We start from the raw sequence: 26,528 nt of genomic DNA, 5'->3' as shown, positions 1-26,528 counted from the left end.
CCCTCCTTCGGCTTTCTATGTCCTATATTCAGCTCTATTTCTAATATCCAGAACAGAGGTGGAAAAAGACAAGCTTCTTGAATTGATTTGTATTAATGGACAATACAAGCATGTCCAGCTTTTATAAGACTTTGAAATTCATAACCATCACAGATGTCACATTTACCTCATTGATCTATTTATTGTTAGAGTCAGAAGCATGCTTAATGTGAAATGGCAAGAGAGGACCACCACTACTGAGATTTTGGAAGTCAGCTGGCCTATCAGCATTAAAACTATGTTCATTGGTGACATATGTGGAGATGCAATGACAGAAGGATACCCAAGCATCTTTGGTATGGGGAGCTTTATAGCATAACCACAAGCAGGCAGAACATAAGACATATTGTAAAGGATGCACTAAAGCACAGCTTCAAATAACACAGCATAGCTGTGGGATGCTGGGGAAAATAGCAGCAGAGACCAGCTAGGAATACACAATATGGAACTTGGAAACTTTTTTGGAGAAAGGCTTTCAGTTGACCACAAGTTGAACACAGAAATACAGGCAGTGACAGGCTGTACAAATAGCAGCTGCAGGCATAAATCAAAAACCAGTTTGTATATATGACATATAGAGAGAACTTTTGGTTGAAGATTTAGTCTTTTTTCTCTTCAAGTATGGGTGAAATCAGAAGCGACATATTTAATTAAGAGGAAGGACAACGATATATACTGGATGTCCCTTCCCTCCCTTAGTAATTGTCTGCTAATGTAATTTGTAATTCCTCATACTTGCAAAGATCAAAGCACTTTGGAATATTAAAAGACAAAGAAGCACCTCCATTTGTAATACCTGGAAATCACTAAATATTATCATTTGTGAGTAGGACCAGATTATAAATCAGCTGCACTCTGGACAAAAAAAAAATAAAAATAAAAAAAACCTCAAATGCATCCTTTGGATTTCAAATTATTTAAAGGCTACTGAAAATCCTATAAAGCTGGACTAATTTAGGCTAGAGCGGCAAGTGACCCAAATGAGACCGCTTCTGGAACCTATTTATTTTAAACTAGGACTTTTCCACCTCTTCAAAATTTCTTTGTCATCAGCATTCTACAAAATCTGTTTTGTTCCCCATGGACACCTAGGCCATTTAAGCTATCTAAATAAAATTTTTTTTAGCTATGATATTCAAGAACAAGCATGGAAGAAGGGTACAAGTGAGGTATCCAGTGACTGGAAACTGGTAATCATGAGAACTTTCCAGTTAGGACTAGGTAAGAGCAAAACTAAGAAACAGATGACTATTGGTTCAGAGATGGAAAAAACGTTTCAAATATCGTAGAAAATTTAAGCAGCGGAGAGGATTTTAGGAAGACATGAATCACATTCTGTTTATGTTGATACTGAAATAAGTTGTAAACTAGTTTTAATCCAAAACTGTCCCTCTAAAATAAGAACATAGAAAACAAATCTCAAGAACCATGGTAGTGCAGACCTTCGATCCAAGTACTTGAAAGGCTAGTGTAGGAGAATCATGAGGAGGGAGAGGGGAAAAACAGAGAGGAGAGAGAGAGAAATAAAAAGAGAGGGAGAGTGAGTGGAGTGGAAGAGAGGAGAGAGGGTGTAGCGGGGAGGAAAGGAGGCAGGGAGAGAAATCTCAGAGACCAGTTGGTAAGTTCGAAGAGAAAGGTTAGGCAGGATAAGAGAAGGGTCTGAGATACAACTATCTTTAGGACAGGCAGGTTAATCACTGGTGATATGATCAGGAGAGATCCAGCATATAATAACTGCCTGACACAAGTCTAAGGATTAGAAAAAATAGTAAAAGACCTGGGACTCAAATTCAGAATTTTGAATACTGTAGAACTAGAAGCACCAGGGCCATAAAAGGATTGGCAAGAAAATTGCAAGGCTGGAAAGAAAGATCATTTCACTGTGAGATTAGACAAATCCAAAGTTGCAATTCAGTTCTCAGTTCATTTGGCGTTTTCTTTCCCCTTCTGTCCAAGTGGGGCCTGGCCTCCTGGTGAGGTAAATACCAAATAACTGGTTCTGTGACATAATGGCAGGCCAATATTGTTCTGTAGCTGAATAACAGACAAAAAGAGGAAAAATTCAATATGGCTGTTGATTAGAATCCAGTTCTAGAGTGTGTCTATGGAAAAATCTATTTTTCTTCAGAGGAAAATTCCTGCCTTTCATTTGTGACCTTACCACTGAGTAAAGAAAGAGTGAATATTGTCTCATAACCCTTTTCTATAGTATCTCAACAGAGCTATCCACTTAAAAAGAAATTAGGGTAAAATATAAGCAAATGAAGTACAGCAAAACAGCATTTTCATTAGAGTTAATTTTATGTATATTCTTTGGCTGTTAGTGTTAGCAAGAAAGCTATCTTTTTTCATGGAGCAATGGAGAATTATGTTTCATCACTGTCTACTAATCTCTTTCATAGAACTTTTACCCTAATGAATCCTCTATTTTCTACTAATGGGTAAACAGTGTAGATTTGTCCAGCTCATATCTAATTGCCTTTAATTAAAAATATTTCTAAAAGAATCATCAGAAAACTAATAAACTTTAAATTTTAACAAGGATATAGACATCTAGATCAAGGTGGCTGACTAACCAAACCATGTCTCCCACCACTGTCTCCCAAGACTCTATTAAAATGACATTAAACAAAGAAGATATAGACAATAAAACAGCATAAAAGAGATTTCACTATGTTTCTGAAAGACAGAAGGTGGATAGAAGGCTGAGTAAGAAAGACAGACTAATAAAGAGAAAGCATCAGAGGGAGCGTAGAGCTTGGGAAGACACAGATCTACCCAAATTGACCCTGGAGTAGAAGAGAGTGAGGTGCTGGGGATAGAGGACATCACGGGGCACTTAGGCCTTCAGTGTGATTCCTAGTACCACAAAATGGGCATGTTTGTGAGTAATCACATCTTTTCCCATGTAGAGAATCTCTAGTAATCATGTGGTTAGTCCCAAGTGTCCCACTCTAAATCAGAAAGCTTTTTAAAAGAGACTAAATAAATTGCGAAAGAATTGAGGTAGGCAGCATGAACACTACTTACTGTTCCAGAGCAAAGACTTCTACATTATGAATTTCATAGTTCCCCAAGCATAATGACTACACAGATGGATTTGGCTTATTGTCTTGTAGGCTTCATATGTAGAATATGTTAGGCACTTCCCTCAACCCCTAGATACGTTATAACATTTCAGAAAAATCAAAAGATAAAATCCCTAAAAGCTTTCAGAAAGGAAAAACATCATCAGTTAAATGGACAAGATTTTGGAATGAATTGAACATCTTACCAGAAAAAGTATTTTAAGAGAAAACAATGAAGAAATACCTTCAAAGATTTGAAGGAAAATTATCTTGAAAATGTAATTTGTCTTCTCACTATAAATTGAGTCTGACACAAAAGAAAAACATTTTTAGTTTACAAATAACTCAAACTTCATATTTTACCCTCTATCCATAAAAAGTCATTTAGGGACATATTCCAGAAAAAAATGTAAGAGTGAACAAAAATTGACACATATATTAGATTTCTGGAAACAATGGACCCCAAACCAGAGACCAATGCAAGTAAGCCCAAGGTGATAGCTGCACAGCAGGCCTGATGAACACAGCATTCCAATCGAAGGAAGTAAGGCTCTAAAAAGAAAGGCACCTGTTGTCAGTTCCTCTCTGTTGCTGTGACAAAACACTCTGATCCAAAGCAACCAGGAGAGGAAAGAGTTTGTCTCTTTTTACATTTCCAGATCACAGTCTACCACTGAGAGAAGCCAGGGCAGGGATATAAGGCTGGAATCTGAAGACTTGTTACTTTGCACAAGATTACCTTTGACTAGGAAACTCACAGCTGAGAAATGACAGCAGGAAACACAGAGGTTGCTTTCTTATACAGCTAGCTTTCTTACAGAGCCCAGTACTACCTCCCTAGAAATAGTGCCATCCAAAGTCTGCCTGGACCCTCCTGCATCGATTAACGGTCAAGACAAGACTCCACAGACATACCCACAAGTTAATCTGATCTAGGAAATTCCTCAATCATCCTCTTAGATGACATGAGGCTATGTCAACTTGACAATTACAGCTAACTAGGGTAGCACCCACACAAAACAGGGATTGAGGGGCTCATAATTAAATTCATCACAAAGAAATTAGAGAAACTTATGGGTGTCATAGACAATATAATAAAAAGGGAACCAGAAAAATGTAAAAGCCATAGTTGCTATTTTAAAACTCAACAGGTGCCAGGCGGCAGTGGCGCACACCTTTAATCCTAGCACTCAGGAGGCAGAGCCAGGCAGATTTCTGTGAGTTTGAGGCCAGTCTGGTCTACAGAACGAGATCCAGGACAGGCACCAAACTACACTGAGAAAGCCTGTCTAAAAAAACAAACAAACAAAAACCAAAAAACAAAACAAACAAACAAAAACTCACCAAGAGAGAAAATTTGTATTAAAATTATTTAAAAAATTTAAACTATTTTAATAGCTAACATTAGTATAAATAATGTTTATTGATTTTCAACTTAAAGCACTAACCAAAATATTAAAGCATAGGCTACTTAGCTATAGAGACAGTTATAGATGTGGAACAAAACATAAATGCTATTCCCTTGGTAGTGTATAAAATAAAAGTACAAGCAAAAGGGGTTGATAGGCTGAAGGGGTTAGAGACAAAGAGAGGACCAGGGAACTTTATGGTCTCTTCTTAGTTAAGAGATACTGTCCATAGCTTAAGGAACAAGAATGGTCTAAGTATGTTTCTCAGACAAATGAATGAATTTAAGATAGTAGTAACTACATTGAGACACCATGGAAGACCGATGATCTAAAGCCTCATTTGTCATATCAAGAAGTTAATAATGTCTGAAATAGAGAAATCAAGAAATAGCAGAATACATGGGAGCAGTTGCCAGAGGAACTAAACAGAAATAGCTAATATAAATCTGGAAATATTTTAGTGTAAAACTTGTTAAATTTTGGCATACTACTATCATAATCAAAATAATGATGTTCAACAGCTCCAAAGTCTCTTCATGCTCTTTAAATATTTGTTTTGCATGTTGTGGTGTGTGTGTGTGTGTGTGTGTGTGTGTGTGTGTGTGTGTGTAGGCCCAAGGAGTCTCCCTTCATAGCACTCCATCTTACTCATTGAGGCAGTATTCCATAATTGAACTCACAGCTCACCAAAACAACCTGTCTACCTAGCCAGCTTGCTCCAGGTATCCCTTGCCTCTGCCTTCCTAGGGCTAGAACTCTAGGCTGCCATGCACTTATGTGGGTGCTGAAGATCTACATTTCAGTCCTCACACTTGTGTAGCAGGCACTTCATCCACTAAGCCATTTCCTCAGTCCCTTCACGTTCTTTGTAGTCCTTTCCACTCAGTCAGGTCTCTGATACTTTCTGCATTGCCAAGTAACTATGGACCTGCTTTTTGTCACTATAGGTTTTATGTTCTAGACCTGTGTAGAAATAGAACCATAAAATATGTACTCTTCTTTTTTGTCTGACTTCTCTTACTTAGCATAATTATTTTTGAGATTTATCTATGCTATAACATATCAGTAGTTGATTCCTTTTTGTTGATGTGAAGGGGGACAGAGGAGGAGTTGGGAGTGGCTCTCCACCTTGTTTAATTGAGACAAGGGTCTTTCACCAGACATAGCTCACAGTTCTAACTAGGTTGACTGGCCAGCAAGCACTAGGGTTCTGGTCCTCACCCCCTCAAGAGCTGAAATTATAAGTCACTGTGCATGGATACACATACACCTACATGTGTTTTGAGAATTTCATACACGCATATAATGTGTTTTGACCAAATACACCCCCTTTCACTCTCTTCCAATTCCTACACTATCCCCCATACCACATTTCCCTCCCAACTTCATGTCCCATCCTTTTAAGAATTCCATTGAGTCTACTTAATGTTGCCTGTATGTGCATGAGTATAAAGCATCTATTAGAGCATGGGTAGTTTTTCAGAGGCCACATCCCTGAAGAAAACTGTCTCTTCCACTCCTGGCATACAATTGTCAATAATTCCTCAGGTTGGGGTGTAACCTCATGCTGGAATTTTGTGTGACTTGGTCTTGTATAAGTCTTAAGCAAGCAGTCACAGCCACTATTAGTTCATGCATGAAATGGTGTAGTCATGTTCACCAAATATTGTTTCACTGCAGGCACTCACAGCCTCAACTTTTACTATACTTATATTTTCTCTTTCACAATAATCTCTGAGCTTTGGGGTAGGCATGTGAGGTAGATGTCTCACTTAGAATCGAGAATCCTGAAATCTCTTCTTCTCTGCACACTGATCAGTTGTTATTCTCTATATTAACTGCCATCTACTGAAAGAAGCTTCTCCGATAAGGGTAGGAAGAGCACTAATCTCTGAGCATAAAGATAAGAACTTAGGGGGCATTTTAACACTAAGTCCATTTAGCAGAGTAATAGCGTTAGCTTCTCCGCTAGAACCTATGACCTAGCCAGCCATGGGATTTTCCCCCTATTAGTGGTGTCAGGCATGAATTCCATCTTGTGGAGCAGACTTCAAATCAACCAGAAAGTGACTGGTTACTTTCATAACATTCTTGACACTACCACACTAGTGAGGCTATCTTGCCAGGCCAATTGGTATTGTAGCCTGCAGAGCTCACAGCTGGGTAAGACTGTTAATGTCTTTTCTCCCTTGGTAGTCCATATAACCTCCCAGAACTACGAAAGCTAGTAGTAGGTAAGATTGGTTTCTCTATGCAGTATTCAGCAATAGGGTCTTACCATCAGCTTCTGGAAAGTAAGCAAGAGCAACAGCAATAGCCTACAGTGCTTGGAGGAGTCTATATGACTTCACTGGCAACTCAAAAAGAGGGCTTTGTGTTTGATAGCCTATGGTGTCTGAGAGAGAGATATTGTCCCCATGTTATAGACAACTCTTTTTATATATGTATGCATATGTATTTTAGGAAGCTTCTAGAGTAGTAGGCTTCCATATGTCATTTTCAAAAGCCTTTAGTGTTAGCAATCCCTTTTATGATCTATCTCTATCTTCATTTAATCTTTCCTGCTCCATTATTCCCCTTCCTTTTTTCCAGCAAAACTTTTTAAAATTGAAAATAGATTCTTCTCTCATACAATACTTCCCAAGCACAGTCTTCCCTCCCTCCACTCCTCCCAGCTCCCTCCACATCCCCTCTCCTTCAGATCCACTCTCTCTCCATTTCCCTTCAGAAAAGAGCAGGCCTCTAATAGATATCAGCCAGACAGGGCAAAACAAAGTACAATAAGTCAAGGCAAAACCCATCATATCAAAGCTGGACGAGGCAACCCAATAGGAGGAAAAGAGTTCCAAGAGCAGGCAAAAGAGTCAGAGATAGCCCCCACTCATACTGTTAGGAGTTCTACAAAGACACCAAGCTAATAGCCGTAACATATACCCAGAGGACCTGGTGCAGGCCCATGTAAGCTCTATGCTTGCTGCTTCAGTCTCTGTGAGTCCCTGTGAGCCTTAGTTGATTCAGTGGGACATGTTCTCCTGGTGTCCTCCATCCCCCCTGACTCCTAGAATCTTGCCTCCTGCAGGGTTCCCTGACCTCTGAGGTGAGGGACCCAATGGAGATCTCCAATTTAGACTTTCATACCACCTATGTTCTATCCCTCTTCCCTAGAAATCATCACCCTTGGCTCCGTACTAGTTTTCTGGCTTCTATGGGTACTCGAATTTGGACACACATCTCAAACCTTGAATCTACATATGTTAGGCTGTTGTCTGGTTATATGGTTTGTCTGGGTTATCTCACATAGAATAATTTTTCAGCTACATCCATTTACCTGCAAATTTTATAATTTCATTTTCTTTATAGCTGAATAATTCTTCTTAGCTTTCTTTTTATTGCTGTGATAAACATCATGACTAAAAGCAACCTCAGAGGGAAAGAGTTTATTTTACTTTACAGTTTACAGTGCATCATGAAAGGAAGTCAGGGCAGGAACGCAAAGCAGGAACCTGGAGGCAGAAACTGAAGCATAGACCATGGACCATGGAGTAATTCTATTTATTGACTTGTTGCCCATGGTTTGTTCACCTGCTTTTTTATACAACCCATGACTGCCTGTCCAGGGGTGTCCCTGCTGACAGTGGGTCAGGTCTTCTATCCACATCAATCATTAGTCAATAAAATGCTCCATAGACATGCCCACAAGCCAATATGATGGAGGCATTTTCTTAATTAAAGTTTGCTTTTCCCAAATGATCCAGGTTTGTATCAAGTTGACAAAAAATCCAACCAGCACACACTGGATTATGTATATCTACTATATTTTCATTGTCCATTCATCAGGTGATGAACAATTATGTTATTTCCATTTCCTGGCTATTGTGAATGGAGTAACAATAAATATGGAAGATTAAGTATCTCTGTAGTGGGATAAAGAGTCCTTTGAGAGTATGCCCAGGAGTGTGACAGCTGGAGTACCTTCTTATATACCAATGATGAACATAAACTACTAAAGAAATCAGGGTAGCAATCTAATTCACAATAGCCTCAATAATTATTTGGGAATAAATTTAAACAATAAAAATTTTAAGACATTGAAAAATTGAAAAAAATAACAGAAGACAGAAAGACCTCCTGTGCTCGTGCATTGATAGTATTAATATCATGAAAATGTCTATCACAAGAAAACCAATGTACAGACTAAATGCAGTACTCAGTAAAATTCCAATGCAATTATTCAGAGAAATTGAAAAAGCAATCTCAAAATTCATATGGAAACAGAGAGGGTCAAAATAGACAATACAAGCTTTAACAATAAAAACATTGCTGGAGGTATCACCATCCCTGATTTCAAGTTATATTACATAGCCATAGTAATCAAAACAGCATTATACTGACATCAGAACAAACACACTGATTAAGGGAACAGAATTGAGGACCCTAATATAAGCCCATGTTCCTACAGACACCTGATTTTTGACAAAGTGGCCAAAATACACACTGGGGAATAAAAGAATCTTAAGTATGCAGGGCTGGTCAAACTGGATAGCTACATGTAGAAGAATGAAATTAGATCTTTATCTCTCACCTGCACAAAACTCAACTACAAATGGATCAAAAAATTGAATGGAAGACCTGATATCCTGAATCTGTTAGGCTCAGGAAAGAACTTTCTGAATAGGATACTTTGTAGCAAGGCAATGATACCAACAACTGAAAAATGGGACCTCATGAAACTGAAAAGTTTCAGTACAGCAAAGGACATCATCATCTGTGTGGGAGGCCACAAAGATTCCAACTTGTGGTTTGACTCAAGGTCAGAGAGTCAGAGTTGACGTTGCTCTCCAAGGCTGCATAACAGGGTGCAAAGGCGTGGTTACCAAGTGCCTTCTATTTCAAGGTCTAACCACAAGATGCTTTGCTGTGTGGCGTGGTTGCAAGGTGTTTTGAAGGGTCTACACTTGGTTGTACATTGTGGTTTGATCTTGGAAACAGGAGGTCTTTTACCTCTCTCCTGGCTAGTGTATAAAAAGCCCATTAGAAATAAACTCCAAGCCAGGAAGTAGTGGCACACGCCTTTAATCCCAGCACTCAGGAGGCAGAGGCTGGTGGATTTCTGTGAGTTTGAGGCCAGCCTGGGTGAGATCCAGGAAAGGCGCAAAGCTACACTGAGAAAGCCTGTCTCACAAAACAAAAATAAAAACAAAACAAAACAAAACAAAACAAAACAAAAAACACCAGAAATAAACTCGAGGCTGCTGAGTCTTCGGTATCTTGTGTCTGTCTTTTTCTTCATCTATATTTCTATCTAGCATTTCTCAATTCCTCACTCCCTCCTTCAAGGGACCCTTCAATAGGTCGGGGCTGAAGCCCAACACTGGACTCTGACACATCTGAATGCATAGTCAGTCTACAAAATGGGAAAAATCTTTGCCAGCTATACATCTGACAGAGGGTTAGTGTCTAGAATAAGCAAAGAACTGAAAAATAAACACACACAAAACCACGAAGAAAACAAACAAACATAATTAATCATTGTGGCATGGAAATAAACAGAGAGTTCTGAAAAGAAGCAATACAATGGTTGAGAAATATTTTTTAAAATTTTCAACATCCTTAGCCATTGGGGAGAGGCAAATTAAAACTATCTTGAAATTCTATCTTACCCCAGTCAGAATGGCTAAGACAGAGACCAAACCCAAACCCAACTCCCAAACGAACCCAAAGCAAAACAAATGATAACAAATGCTGATGTTGATGTGGGTAAACAGGAACACTTATTTACTGCTGGTGGGAGTGCAAACTGGTACATCTACTGTGGAAATCAGTGTGGAGGTTCTTCAACAGATCTAGCATATGCTGCTAGAATTTATATAGGTGCTGGGGCTGTGACTCAGACCCTCGTGACTGCATGGCAAGCACTTTACAATGGAGCCATCTCTTCAGCCTTTCAATGTTGTTTTAGTTTGCATTTCCCCAAAGACTAATGTGCTGGACATCTTTTCATACATTTCTTTGGAGAAATGTCTGTGCAAACCTTTTACTCATTTTTAAATACTGAGATATCTATTTATTACTCCAGTTTTAATACTTCATTCAATAATCTTTATATGAGCCAGATATGTGCTAGGCAAATACTTTATTCTCATCTATATTATGTATTTTGATTTTTTTCTTTCTTTGACAATTTCATACATTTTATTTTTATCATATTCTTTCTGTCCCCAAATTCCTTCCAAATCCTCCCCCTTCTCTCCCTCCCCAACTCCATGATCTTTTCCTCTCTTAAAAAAATAAAAAGGAAAAAAAAAACACTAAAAAACATGGTGTCTGATTTGCGTTGGCTCTCTACTTCTGAGCACAGCTCTGCCCTGAAGTGTGGCTGATATATCCAGTGTCATTTCATTGAAGAAAACTGATTTTCCACCTCCCAACATGAAGCAATTGCAAATAGCTTCTTGTTTCAGGGTGAGATTTTGTGCCCCCTTCTCTCCTTTTTTGTTAACACAGTCTTGATTATTATAACTTTCTTTTTGACTTTTTAATGAATATATTTTACAAATACACTGGAGAATCATGCAATGCTGCCTGCATTGGATGCAATCCTGGGCCACAAGTGCTGTGGATGATTGATTGATAACTAAAGTGCTGATTGGCCAGTAGCCAGCCAGGAATTACAGACAGGACAAGGAGAGAGAAGAATTCTGGGAAGTGGAAGGCTGAGGGAGGGAGATGCTGCCGTCATGACAAGCAACATGTAAAGTACCAGTAAGCCATGAGCCACGTGGCAACTTATAGATGAAGAGAAATGGGTTAATTTAAGATGTAAGAGCTAGTCAATATTTAGCCTGAGCTAATGGCCAAGCAATTTTAATTAATATGAGTTTCTGAGTGATTATTTTATAAGTGGGCTGTGGAACTGTAGGGGCCAGAAAACTCCAGCTACACTACAAGTCTGCACATTCCTTTTAAACTGGACCTGTGATAGCAGAACCTTTCATCTCGCCTTTATTGTTTACCATGACCCCTGCATTATCTTCAAAATAAACACCCCATCTTTTGTTCAATATGACTTTCGTTGTTGAATTACCATCACTGGATGGACCTTTTTGCATAGTTCTGGTTTGTCTTTCTTAACTGTGGCCATCATCATGTTGTCCACAACAGCAGGCAGAAGTCAGTTCTGTCGTCCCTTGATTTCCTTCACAGAGATAATATACAAATTTGTGGCTCCTGTATTGTCAGCACAGCTGATCACAGGTCCTATCAGAAGACTCAGGGAGATCCAATATTTTGCTCCTGAGGACCCACCATGCCCATGCTTCTGATACTTCAAACGCCTGGAAAGAGTCCTATTATAACTTTCTAACACACCATGAAATCAGACAGCCTAAGTATGTCAACTTTTTCCTTTTTTGTCAAAGTTGCTTTAGATATTCTGGGTCATTTGTCCACTTAAGTTTTAGTTTGAGAAAATTGAAATTTTAATGTTGCAAAATTTTGATGATATTTATTACAATGTTTGAAAATTTGTGATTATTTATTATTACTATGTAAGAATATGATTATTTTGAGTTTTAAGCAGTTTATTTAATTCTTTAATTGGAATTATTATGAAGGAAAAATTTAAATAATTATATCAGCATGTCAAAAGATCCTACATCACATAAAGCACAGCTCTGAGGACAATAAAACAGTAAGAAAATGGGGCATGGATGAATCTGAGTGGCAGATTATATGGCATGCTTGATATGGAATATGGATTGATTTTAATAGTTACCTTGCATCCTGTGAAGTAGTTATTGCTTTGTAACTTTCTAATTACTTACAAAGATGATCATCCTGTCTACATATAAAGACAGTATCATTTCCTTTCAAAATTAGTTGCTTTTTTTCTTATATTATTGGCTAGTACTTCCAGTATAACATTAACTAGAAGTGAGGAGAGTAGACATCCTTGTTTTGTTCCTGATTTTAGAAAAAAGTATTCAATTTTTCATCTTAAGATATGACACTAGCCAAAGAATTTTTGGAGATGTCCTTAGTAAGAGTGAGAAAATACCTGTATATTACAATTTGTTTGATTTCATTTAAACACTTTATTTGTAAGAGCTTCCTGAGGTTTTTAATGAAGTTGATTACATTGAATTTTTTCCATATTAAAATTAGGTCATAGCTGACATATAAGTTGAAAACAACACAGTGAACAGCAACTCCTATATGCAGATGTCTCAAATAGAACATTAGGAAAGTAGTTCAGAATCTTGCTGAGGTAGGCGGACATTGATGAATGGATGTACTTTTCCTGTTTGTTCATCTTATCACCCACCCATCCATTTATCAATAATTCACCGAGTACTTGTTTTAATCAAACACTATGCATAGCACTAGGCAGCTAAAGAATCTGGCAGATGTTGTTTTGAGGCTCACAATTTAGTGAGAAGGTGAAACTTTAGTAAATGACCAATGTAAAGTAAGGTCATTGAAGAAAGTCAATGGAGCCACAAAAGAGATTTTCCTCAAAATGTAGGAAAGTTGGGGAGGATGAATTGTGAGCTGACCTTTAGTAAGTAAGCTGACAGTTATGAGCAGGCCTAAGAGAGAAGATCACTCCATAAAAGTGGCCATAATTTAGGGCAGTGCTTTGGAAGTTTCTCTACACTTCCAATCCTTCCTTTACCCTTCCTCTCCCACAGCAGGCAGAAGAGGGAAGGACAGTCTTAAGTCTTAGAAGAATATATATGTATGTGTGTGCATCTACTACATAGAAATAAAGCATATATTTACAGCACATAAGTATAGTACACATTCAAGTAAATACGAAGTATTTTCCTTTAATTCTGAGTAAAATCTACATTGTAGAAAGATACATCCTGAACTCTGGCAGATCACTGTCAGTCTGTGAATGAGAGTTCTATTTGGAGAAATGGAAGGTCACTGGTAAACAATCAACGACTAGGATAGTACTTTGAGGTAATTGTCTAACCTCAGAATCATGTCAATCAGCCATTAGGCATGCAATTAGAAATACTGTAGCTTCAAAGCTTGTATGTTTGCCTAAGGACCTAAATTATCATTTGCTCACTCTTTGATTACCCCAGCTCCATGATGAGCCAAGTTCTACCTAGCACTGCCAAAAAGTAGCAAGAATGCATTTAAATAGCTTTAAACAAGTTTTCAAATTTCTTTGGCAAATCAAGTCAGCTGTACAGTATCTTCCTGGGGTCTTGAATTGTCATTGAACTGGGACCATGCAGAGCCAAGTTCTAAGCAATAAATAATCATGTTAGTACTGAAATCCTTGGGCCAGTCCCAATTTTCAGTCTGACTTTACTAATAGCTATTGTTGAAATAGTAATCAAAGACCTTACCTCACATTGTACCCAGCTGTGTGGAAAGTGCAGCTGTATCTGTCTTGAAAATTGATTAGGAATGTTTTGCATCATTCCTTGACAAAATGGTGAGAAACTCCATAGCCCCGGCTGGTTAGAACTCATTATGTAGACTAGGCTGGCTATACCTGAGTCTGCCTTCCTAGCGTTGGGATTAAAGGTATTTTCCACCACCTCTGGAATGACAAAATTTCCATATCCTTCAAATGCAGAAACATAGTTAAAGTGGGATTGACGTTTGTTAGATCTAGCTTTTACTCCTGTATCCATATAAGCCTATACATATCACTAATTTTAGTTTCCTAGGATCTCTTCTGAAATCATTTTATAAGTAGCAAAATATCCCAGCTGTGTAATGTAAACAAACAGCTCTTCATATAAAATTATATATATATATATGCAGCATTTTCCTAGGTAGGTTTTACATGATGAAAACTGAACTAGGTATTAACTATGTTGTAGAAAAGAAGAAATTGTATCATTTATGTTCATCTTTGTCTCCTGTTATCCTAAGTTGGTATGTGAGCATTAAGTTGCTTTCATTGAATGAAAATAAACTTTAAAAGTGTCCACATTGTTAGCAATGTTAATATAGTAGAGGTCAAAATAACCAAAGTATGAATCACCAATTTCTGTGGTGCTTTTGTTAAATGATATTAGGTATCTTAAATTTTTCTATGAGATTCTACTACAGTGTTTGTTAACTGCTTTACTATTTAACTTATACTTGCTTTAATAAATGGTAAACATTTTGTGCAGTCCCTCTTTCTGATAGCAATCTGTTTCCAACAAGTACTCCTTGTTTAAAATAATCTACTATGTATCTTCACCTACCAAAAGACCTTACCAAAATTGACTTTGTGTAGTATGCAAGATAAGAACAGTAATTCTTTTTGTTTACAAAAATAAACATAGGATAACCATTCCTTTCCTTGTAAAACCATTTCCTTAGTGTTTATATGTACTCCACAACCTTCCAATTTTGCCGCTCCCCAGAGATTTAGCACTTATTTGAGTAACTTTGCTCAAGTGGCTCTAAATCTGCTCACTCACTCATCCACCCACAGCAACAACAACAAAAAACCCCATGCACTTCTATAAGCCCCTGATTCATTTGTTAAAAGTTATTGAGTAGCAAACTACAGTGTTATGCAAAAGGGACTATGCAATATCTGTGAGATATGGCCCTTGTCCTTTACATATTCACGGTTTAGTATGATAATTCCTTTATGAAATATAGTATTTTGTTATCTTTTTGAGAATTTCGTCCATGTATACAATGTATTTTGATCATACACACTCATATTCTTCCAGATTCGCACCTATCCTCCATTGCCTCCCAAATTCATGTCCTCTTTTTAATTTTTTAATAATCTATCAAGTTCAATTTGTGCTGCTCATATACTCATAGGTGTGAGGCCATCCACGGAGCATACTATACCCTACAGGAGTCACACCCTGTGTGAAGGAAACCTGACCCCCCCCCCCCCGAAGCCATCAGCTATTAATAGCTCCTCAGCCACAGGCGGAGACTCACGAGACCCTGGCCCATCTATGCTGCAATGTTGACTGGCTGGACTTTGAGCAGGCATTGTGCAGGCAACCACTACTGCTCTTTAGTTCACGAGTGCAGCTTTCCTGTCATTTTCAGAAGACATGGTTTCACATTGGTCTTCTCCAACTTCAAGTCTTAAAATCTTTCTACCCCCTCTTCCATGACGATGCCTGAACCTTTGGTGAAGGGAATGTGATACAGACTTCTATTTTATGGCCGAACATTCCAAGAACACCTTTTCTCTGTGTGTTTTCTTGACCAGTTGTGTGTTTCTGCATTAATTACTGACCACAGCATAAACAAACATCAACTGCAAAAAGCTCAGGGCAGATGGATTAAATGCAGAATTCTACTAGACCATCAAAGGAGAACTAACATCAGTGTTACTCAAATTATTCCATAAAACATGAAAGGAAGGAGCACTTCCAATCTCTTTTAATGAAGCTGGTATTATCCTGATACCAAAAGCAGATGAAGACTCAACAACAAAAACAGAGAGAGAGAGAGAGAGAGAGAGAGAGAGAGAGAGAGAGAGAGAGAGAGAGAGAATCATCTGCCAATATCCCTAGTGAACACAGAAGCTAAAATTCTCAATAAAATACTTGCAAACAAACAAACTTCAAGAATGCAAGTTAGCTTCATTCATGGATGGTTCAACACATATAAGTCCATAAATGTGATTCAGTACATAAATAGACGCATACACAGAAATTTCATGATTATTTCAATTGATGCAGAAAAGTCCTTTGACAAAATTCAACATCCCTCCATGATAAAAATAAACCCTGGAAAGACTAGGAATGGGGTGGGGGATATCTTGTCATATTAAAAGCTATATATGATAAACCAAAAGTCACTCTTATGCTAAATGAAGAAAAACTTGAAGGATTCCCATTAAGACTAGGTAAGGAACAAGACAAGGATATTCACTTTCACCATTCCTACTCAATATAGTGCTAGCTAGAACAGTAAAATAATAGAAGGGAAGGGCTACAAATAGGAAGGGAAAAAGTTAAAACACCTCTATTTGCAAATAACACGATTTTGCATCTGGTGACTTCTGACAAGGGCAAGTATCAGATTTCTGATGAACTAACTTGGATAAGACTGAGACTACCATCTAGGGAGAGAGTATCTGAAGTGATTTCTATAGGTTTGGTACTTTGCTAGTTAGAGATGGAATTGAAGTGCTATTCTAGGAAGAAGGAAAGGAATAGCATGTACAAATGTCTCATTTAGAGCATGTCATTTTCTTCTGAAAATTGCTATCTATAAGATAGAGTAACAATTACCTCATGGAGTTGTAATGAGAATATGTATGAAAGTGCCCGGTTCTCACAGATGTCCAATCAATGTTAGCTGTATTATTCTCTATTAATATTTGAATAAAATTTGTTTAACGAGTTTTTCAGTTTCTGTGAAATTGAAAAAGTGGTATATATAATGGATAAGATGCAATAGGGATTGAAGGAGGAAAAATAAGTTTGAGCTTTGGAGAGATATCCGCACTGAATATAGCTAGTAAAAGACAAGTTAAGTTAGCATTAAAATGTAATCAAGGGTTTAAGATGTAGTTCAGTAATAGAATTTTTATCTGATATGCACAAGGCCTTGGGTTAGATCCTTAGCACTGAAAAGTAAATGAAATCAGATTCTGTGCTGAGAGTAGAGTTCATGAGAAACCCCATTTTTGCCTAGTACAAGTGTGTGTGTGTGTGTGTGTTTGTGTGTGTATGTGTGTGTGTTTGTGTGTATGTGTGTGTGTGTAAGAATCAGACACTAAGTAATAATTTTTAGAAATTGCTGTGGGATATCTTTCTGTATGCTGTGAATATGTGTGGCTCCCATGGGATAAAGTTCTTTTGGCCTATGGCTTACAGCCAGGCAGGAAATCCAAGCAGAGAAAACAGAGAGAAGAAGGGCAGAGTTGAGAGAGATGCCAGCAGCCTCCAAAGGAGCAACAAGATGCCAGCAGACTGGTAACGCCACGGCCACATGGCAACATACAGATTAACAGGAATGGGTTAATTTAAGAAGAAAGAGATAGCTAGCAAGAAGCTGAAGCCATAGGCCATACAGTCTGTAATTAATATAAGCCTCTCAGTAATTATTTTATAAGTGGCTGTGTGACTGCAGGTGGGAGAGATTTGTCTGGACCTCGGAGCCTGGCAGGACCGAATTAAAATCTGGCTATAAGAAATCATGCTGGCATATATCCCAAGTGCATTTTAGTCTTCCTCACTACCATTTGTATATGCACATGGTAAGGATGGAGTGTAGGATATATGAATGTGTGTATAGGGTGTCATGGGAATAAGAAGGAAAACAATGATCTTATAAGCATTTTGCTTACTAATAAAACTCCTTCCACTTTCTTCACAATGATCACAAAGGATTGATTCTCTGCCACCAGTGACTTAGTGTTCACCTTAGTAAATGTTTCTTTTGCCTAACTTGTAGCTAATTAATACAAAAGCACAAAACATTCACATTTATAAAATGTAGCAGCCTACATGTTGAGCAACCTTTTCCCTATATAAATAAACTCTAATACTTTATAAGCAGTTGCTTCTTCAATTTCAATAAAAGAAGAAATCATGAAACTAGAAGTATTGCTTAAAACTTTGGATTTGGAGAAGCTAGGGAGATGGCTCAGTCAGTAAAGCTCCTGCCTTTCAACCATGACGACTTGAGTTGGGATCCCCAGCACCCAAATTACAGCCAGATGTGCTATGTCTATAATCCAAGCACTGGGGAGTCTGGCAGGTTCCTGAGCTTGCTGTTGAATCAATGAGAGAACCTGCCTCAATAAAGAAACAAATAAATAAATAAAGTTGGGAGCAATTAAAGGAGACACCTAATGTTGATCTCTGGCCTACACATGTGTGTTTACACACACACACACACACACACACACACACACACACACACACACACACACACACAGAAAGAGAGGGGGGCAGGAGGAAAGCTTCAACTTTTTTAATATTCAAAAGTACATTAGTTTGTCATTAGTGAAATATAAAGACAATAAGGTACCACTAAAAAGGTTAAAACTTTTAAAACTAACAATTCCAGGTATTGGCAAGGGTGCACAGCAGGAGGGACCTTCATTTACTGCTAGTGAGAATGAAAAAAGATAAGTCATTTGTGGTAGTTAATCTTCATTGTCAACCTGACTGAAAGCAGAATTAATTAGGAGATTGGTGAGATACACCTCAGTATGCTTGTGAGTGTGTTAAATGAGGAAGGATTAAATGAGGTGTAAAAGACCCATCCTGAATGTAGGTGGCATTATCCCACTGACTGAGGGCTTAGATGGAATAAAATGGTGAAAAGGAGCAAAGCAGTTGAGTATTGGCTTTCTCCCTTTCCTGCCTCCTGGCCTAATGTGATGGTAACTGTTCTGCTGTGCCTTCATTGTTGTGATAGACTGGTATCCCTGAAAGCAAGAGCCCAAATCCTTCTTCTTCAAAGTTGTGCCTGGAAGGTATTTTGGTAACAGCAATGACAAAGCTAATTGATACAGCCATTCTGGAAGAATGTACTAAACGTGCTGATCCACCAATGGTATTTATCCAACTAATTCAATATTTTTATTCACTTAAACACACGAATACAAATGCCTATAGCAGCTTTATCTAAAATTATCCAAATAAAAACAACAAATATGTAATTTAAATGGATGAATAAATGAATAAAATATGGCATATATCCATAAAATGGAATACAATTTTGAGAAAAAAGGAATATGTTATGAGATCACAGAAAACATGGATTAACCCCAAAACTATATTGATGAGTAAGGCAAGGCACTTGAAAATTCCATATATTATTGGGGCCAGAGAGATAGCTGGGTGGGCAAAGGTGACCTTAGTTCCATCCCCAGGTGCTACATGGTTGAGAAAATGGACTTCTGCAAGTTGTCCTCTGACTGCTGTATACACGCTGTGGCATATGCCCTCATGCATACATACACACACAAGATAAATTAAAATGTTTAAAAACTCTATATACTTTATCATTCTAGTTATATGACATTTTGGAAAGGGATGACCTATACAGATGATTAAATAGATTTTAAATAGCACTTGCCAGATACTGGTAGATACATGGCATTTTTCAAACCACACAGAGCATTACAGCAGAGTAAAGCTTACAGAATGAAAAAAACATCATTTAAAAAGTCATTATGGGATCGATCTCAGGGTGGGATACAGAATTTGATAAGATAATCTTATTACATATTTTTGAAACATCTTCACTGAAATAGATGGAGAGAACAGGGCTTAAGTAATTTAAGCCAGTTTCAGTCAAATATTGCATGTTTCTCTCATTAGTGGGTCCTAGAATTTATATACATACATGAAATTATATATATTTATTCAGATAACATGAAAGTCGTAGCTAAACTATTTAGGGAAATAAAGGAGACTAACAGGAGCCATAGAGAGGTATGGGAAAATATGTTCAAAGCGCATTATATACTTGCATGAAAATGGCCTTATGTAACTCATTCTGAGAAATTGTTTAAACAGGGTTTAATTAATATGAGTGTGATTCATAAAATTAATGGTAAAGAAAACTCTGGATAAGTATGTATGCTTATATAAGAAAGTTCCCATAGATTACCTATCTATCTATCTATCTATCTATCTATCTATCTATCTATCTATCTATCTACCTACCTACCTACCTACCTACCTACCTATCTATCTATCATAGAATAAGATGGTCAAGCTGATTAGATGGTGAATGGCAACAGGACATTACAAGAAAACAGACTGGAATGCTTCAAATGATAACAGATTAGCATTGCAGATAGTGGTATGGACTAAATTTTAGTTTAACAGAGCGTCAGATGATGTGCTGGTTAACTTCATTGTCTACTTTCCAGGATTTAGAATCACTTAGGAGACTAGTGATCCCTGTGTGTGTCTGTGAGGTCAGGGAGGCTGAGGGTAAGATCCACCATTAATGTTGCTAGCATCATCTCATGGGCTTGAGGAACAGGAAGAATAAAATGAAGAAAAGAGGATAGCTAGTGGAGAGCAGAGTTCCCCTTTCTCTGTTTTGTGGCCTGTCATGGTATAAACTGCTCTGTTTTGCTGCCTATTTCCCATCATGATGGACTGATGCCTCTGAAGCATTGAGTCCAACTAATCTTTCCTTCTTTAAGTTATTTTTTCAGTTAATTTGTCAAAATAACAACAAAAGTAACCAACACAGAAGTCAAGATATAAAATATTCATAGATATTTCTACACGTATAGTTTAGCACATGCATATATTTTTTCTATCAGTTAGAAGTAATTATACTTAACACCAAGAGCTTGTTTCTAATACCATTGTCCAATCAAAGGAACCAGGGAACCTTAGGGAATTGAGTTGATTATAGAACTGACCAGAGCAGGAAATTTTATATATATATATAAAAGCTTGTAGTAACTTGTAATGCCATAAAGTTAAGAAGTATTCAATAAATTCCAGAGGAAGGGCACCCAAGTAAAATACTTCCCCATGACCAAAGCTAGCCTGAATTCAAAACAAAGTAGTATTGAATTATAATACAAAGTATAAACCAAATACCCATGTGTTAGTACTTAAATAAGTTATATATATATATAATCATATATATATAATATATGATTATATATATATATGATCAGACAAGTCAACCTTGCAGAATTCCATACAATCTTTGTAACTCTCAAGGAGATGGAGCACAAATCCCTATTTCTTAAGTTGGGGCTGGATATCATAACTCCTCTGAAAAGAATAAAGAATAGCCGGGCGGTGGTGGCGCACGCCTTTAATCCCAGCACTCGGGAGGCAGAGCCAGGCGGATCTCTGTGAGTTCGAGGCCAGCCTGGGCTACCAAGTGAGTTCCAGGAAAGGCGCAAAACTACACAGAGAAACCCTGTCTCGAAAAACCAAAAAAAAAAAAAAAAAAAAATAAAATAAAAAAAATAAAAAAAAAAAAAGAATAAAGAATATTAAAATGGAGAAAATAATACATTTACAATGGAGAAATCTAAAAAACATCACCTTGGTCTTGTGACCAAGATTAACTCTGAACATAAACCATGATTGATAGCATGTACAGTTGATATATTTTAGCTCTATGTTCTTAGTTCCTTCCAAAAGCCTAATCATGAAACAAAGATCAGATTAATTCAACTGACTGACATTTCTACAAAATACCCACAACATTCCACAAATTTGTTAAGGTCACTGAAAACAAGGAAAATCTGATCAATTAAGGAGACATGATGACTATTAAATATATTATGGTATCCCAGATGGAACCGTGGAAAATAAAGGGATATTAGATCAAATCTAAGGGAATGTGTGTGAATCGATCATGAATTTCAGTTCATGAGAATGTATCAATTAATACTTACTTTAAAACTAATTTGGTGTGGTATATGCACTATAGTAATAAAGGATACCAGGGATAGGGCATTCAAAAACTCTGTAGTATCTCCACTACTTTTCTAGAAATCTAAAATAAAAAATTCAAATTTCAAATATTTAGGACAGAAACTGTAACTCAGTGTGAGAACAATTGCCTAGAATGCATAAGTGCCAGAGTTCAAACTCCTCCTCCCCACAAAAATTAAAACAAACTTAATAGAACAAATAAAATGTTGCATTAAGATATTATTTACCCCCAAAGACAAGGAAGTATAAGATGTAAGGTAAAACCAGAGGAACATGTCAACACAATGATGAAGGGGAAAAATTTAATTTAACCCCCAACATTATTTCCAGAATTGAATCACCCTGTGAAGCTTCTCAACAAAAGGGAAAGAGGGAGGAAAGCATGCATACAAAAGAAGCTGCTTTCACTGCAGTGACATGCAAAAGCTTATCTGGCAACGTTAAACGCAATGCTTTGGAACGTCATGATAGCACAATAGGAGTTAGCCAAATAACTTAGCCTGCAGTTACCCACAGACTAATTTGTTTTCTGAAGAACCACATTCCAAAGTTTACACAAATCATGAAGCTTACAAAGATTTATTTTTAGTGTCTCTTTTTTTCCAATAATGCTAAAATTGAACTTTTCTCAACATGAGCTACATTTTGAAAAATTATTGGAGACCCAAACATAAACATTATGAATTCTGGCTTGTTTACAATCCTAAGCAGAATCCAAGATTTCTCCACCTCCAGATTTGAGCCCTTGTTCTGGTGCTTTACAGCTAAATTCACAGTAAATGCCAAAGGGGAAATTCTTACATGGCCACTCTGGAATTAAACTTTGAAAGAACCACCAGTGCTATGTAGAACTGTATCATAGTGATGCAAAGGCAGAGCCATTGAAGAGGTTGGAGAAGAGGAAGCTAAGTGACATCAAATGATAATTTCACACCAAATACTTGTTAATCTGGATAAGACTAGAAGTATCTGTCAGTGTCTCCTTGTGAAACAAGTTGTTAGTCTTGTGGTTCTGAGCTTCCCTGAAATATTTATTCTGTTATTCCTTTGGGTAATTACAGCTTATTAGCCCTATTTATATTCTCATGTTGCACAGTAAATTATTCTCTTCTCTCCTTGGTGTTTACACCCTTCAGACAGTTGTGTCCCCACCCCCTCCTCCCTTAGTCATCACTTAGCTAAATTGTATAGACAAAATTCTTTTCATCTTTGCTCATAAATCAATCCCTCTTGCCCCTTAATCATTTCTGTTACTCTTCTCTGAACTCCCTCCAATTAATCTATATCTTTTCAGTTAATGAGTTTGGAGAAGCTGTATAGCCCAGGTGTGATCTTAGGTATGTTTGGTGTCTACATGTTTGTAAATATACCCAATGGGCTTTTGCAGGAGGAACAAAAATATAATAAATCAACAATGGCTTTTCTGACCTATGTTCAGAACTCCGAGTGGTTAATTATTGACCAGCTATGGGTTTTCATCAATGACCATTTATCAAGTTTCAGCTCCTGTCAGACTACAAAATCTATTACAGTCCCCACTGTTAAGCAGTCACAAATATTTCTAGTATATGTTAACACATTTATTTAGATTTAATCCAACCAGTTGCTTCCAAAAGAACCCTATGCTTAATTCTTCTGGAAATGTTCTTTTCAACTCAGTATGTTGCTACCAGATTTGACTGCTTTCACAAGCTAACATGGATTTTAGAAATGGTTTTGACAAAACTGAAAGGATATTAACTCACTTGGCTGTTAGAAGAGTGAAGTTTCCCTTTGTAAGAAGTAGGTAAAGGCATTTCTTAAAGAACTGTCACTTCACAGTAAGGCAAGTCACCTCAGAATAGTGATTTATTTTTCTTTCTTTTGGGGGTTGGGGGAAAGAAGCAGGATCTCATATAATCCAGGTAGAATAACAATGTCTTTGCAGACTATTCAAGTTGCCTTTCATTTTCAATGGGAATTCAGCTTCCTTTAACAGAAAGGACAAATTAGTTTACTCCTGATATTGGGAAGTAAGTCATTTGGTGCTATTTCATCTTTACAATAATTTACCATCTTGATTTCTCATTCATGTACACTTCTGCTAATATTGGCTCACCCTTTTCAATGTACTTAGAGCTATGAGAAGGTATAAAGCCAATTAATAAACATTTACTAAGCATCTACCGTGTACAGAAGTTTGTAAATTACAGACATTATAAGAAAAATAAGGAGAACCTCAAAATATATTTCACACTTGCACAGGAGTTTGGGATATTTTATTTAAAAATTTCATGGTATATATTTATTATACATGGTACTTTTCTTGGTTTTCTTCAAGACAGTGTTTCTCTGTGTAGTTTTGGTGCCTTCCTGGAACTAGCTCTGTAGACCAGGCTGGCCTTGAACTCACAGAGATCCACCTGCCTCTGCCTCCTGAGTGCTGGGATTAAAGGTGTGCACCACCACCACCTGGCCGCATGGCACTTTTTTACAAGTATATATAGTTTGTTGAGCATATTCCCTCCACACTCCCACCACTCCCCGTGTCTCTTTTCCCATTAGTTCTTGCCTCCCTAGACAGTTTTGCTACTATTTTCATGCCACATATGATTGTATGTACCTACATACAACCTAAGAACCACAAATGAGAGAAAACATATATGATTATTTCTACTCTCATCCATTTTCCTACATAGTTTAATTTTTTATGACATAAAAATTTACAATGGGAATATACTTTGTATATATAGTTTTTCTGTGAAGAATGGTATTGGAATTTTGATAGGGATTGCTTTTTGAGGCACACACATATCATATTTTCTTTATTCATTTCTGTTGTTTCCATAACTCAGCTATGGTGAATAGTATTTCAATTGATACACAAGAATTTTTGTGATTTGTTGACTTACAGTCCTTTGCGTAAAAGCTCAGGCATGGTATATCTATGTTATATGATGAACCTATGTTTAATTTTTTTGAGAAACTACCATACTGATTCACACAGTAGCTGGACTGGCTTATATTCCTACCAACAGTGTATAAGGCTCTCGTTTGTCCATATCCTATTACCATTTGTGTTCTTAATAGTTGCTATGGTGGTCTGAGTAAAAAACGACCCACCACAGGCTCATATATTTGAATGGCACTACTTGAGAGAGATTAGGACGTGTGATTTTGTTGTAGTAGGTGTGGCCTTGTTGGAGAAAGTGTGTCACTGAAGATGGGCTTTGGGGTTTTAAAACCCAAGCTAGTCCCAGTGTTTCTCTCTTCTGTTGCCCCTGGATCTAGTTGCAGAACTCTCAGTTACCTCTCCAGTACCACGTCTGCCTGTATGCCACCATGCCCCCCACCATGATGACAATAGACTAAACTCTGAACCTGTAAGAAAGCCTCAATTAGATGCTTTCTTTTATAAGAGTCACTGTGGTTATGGTGTCTCTTCACAGCAATAGAACACTGACCAAGACAGTTGCCATTTTGACTATGTTGAGATGGAATCTCAATGTAGTTTTTTAATGGCTGAGTCATCTCTCCAGCCAATCAATGTAGCTTTTAAAAAGACTATTTAAGGGGGACAATGATGTTATGTTATAATCTCAAAAAGTATTTTATTCTTTGAGAATTTCATGTATTATATTTTGATCATATTCACCCCCTCTTCCAACTCCTTCCAGATCCATACACATTCTATACCCATCCAACTTTTTAATTAAGAAAAAATTTTTATTCATTTTACATACCAATCACAGACCCTCCTCTTCCCTCCTCCTGCCCCTCCAGCCTCATTCCCGCAACTCACCCCCAATTCCCTCCTCCAAGAAGGTAAGGCTTCCAATTCAGAGTAAGCAGAGCCTGGTACATTCAGTAGAGGCAGGTCCAAGCCCCTCCCCCTGTCTCAAGGCTGTGTGAGGTGTTGCACCCATCCAAGTGCTGTGGGATGTTCTGTATGGCAAATGTGTTGCTCTGACTGGCTAATAAATAAAACACTGATTGGCCAGTAGCCAGGCAGGAAGTATAGGTGGGACTAACAGAGAAAAGAATTCTGGAAAGTAGAAGGCTGAGAGAGAGACACTGCCAGCTTCCGCCATGACAAGCAGCATGTGAAGATGCCGGTAAGCCACGAGCCACGTGGCAAGGTATAGATTTATAGAAATGGGTTAATTTAAGATATAAGAACAGTTAACAAGAAGCCTAAGCCATTAGGCCAAACATTTTAAATAATATAAGTGCCTGTGTGTTTATTTTATAAGTGGGCTGTTGGACTGCCAGGGCTTGGTGGGACCTGGAGAGAAAACTCTAGCTACACCCAACTTTGTGTTCTCATTAAAAAAAATTCATCAGTCATCAGAGAAACTCAAATTAAAACTAGATTGAGTCCAATTGGTGAGTATATGAGCATCACAAGTTTGACTCAGTGTAGTTTAGTTTGCTTTTCTCTGATGGCTGATGAGGCTGAACTTTTTTTTTTTTTTTTAATCAGTGCACTGGCCATTTGTATTTCATCTTTTGAGAACTATCAGCTTATTTCATTAGCTTCACTTGTTGTTTGGGATGTTTGATTTCTTGGCTGTCTTTTAGTTTTTTGTATATTCTGTATATTGGCACTTTGATAGTTGTAGAGCTAGGAAAAATTTATTCCAATCTGT

General features: G+C 37.4%; 1 protein-coding gene and 1 pseudogene across 8 annotated transcripts in view; both read right to left on the bottom strand.

Moving 5' to 3' along the window:
- The window catches only part of Eda (ectodysplasin A), a 377,498-nt gene that overhangs the window by 100,912 nt on the left and 250,058 nt on the right, over positions 1-26,528 (bottom strand). The window lies entirely within an intron of this gene.
- Positions 11,085-14,172, bottom strand: LOC114703185 (annotated as a pseudogene).

The sequence above is a fragment of the Peromyscus leucopus genome, chromosome X (genome assembly GCF_004664715.2).
Source record: "Peromyscus leucopus breed LL Stock chromosome X, UCI_PerLeu_2.1, whole genome shotgun sequence".
NCBI lineage: Eukaryota > Metazoa > Chordata > Mammalia > Rodentia > Cricetidae > Peromyscus > Peromyscus leucopus.
The sequence above is the reverse complement of the archived record's forward strand: the minus strand, read 5'-3'. Positions and strand labels throughout refer to the sequence as shown.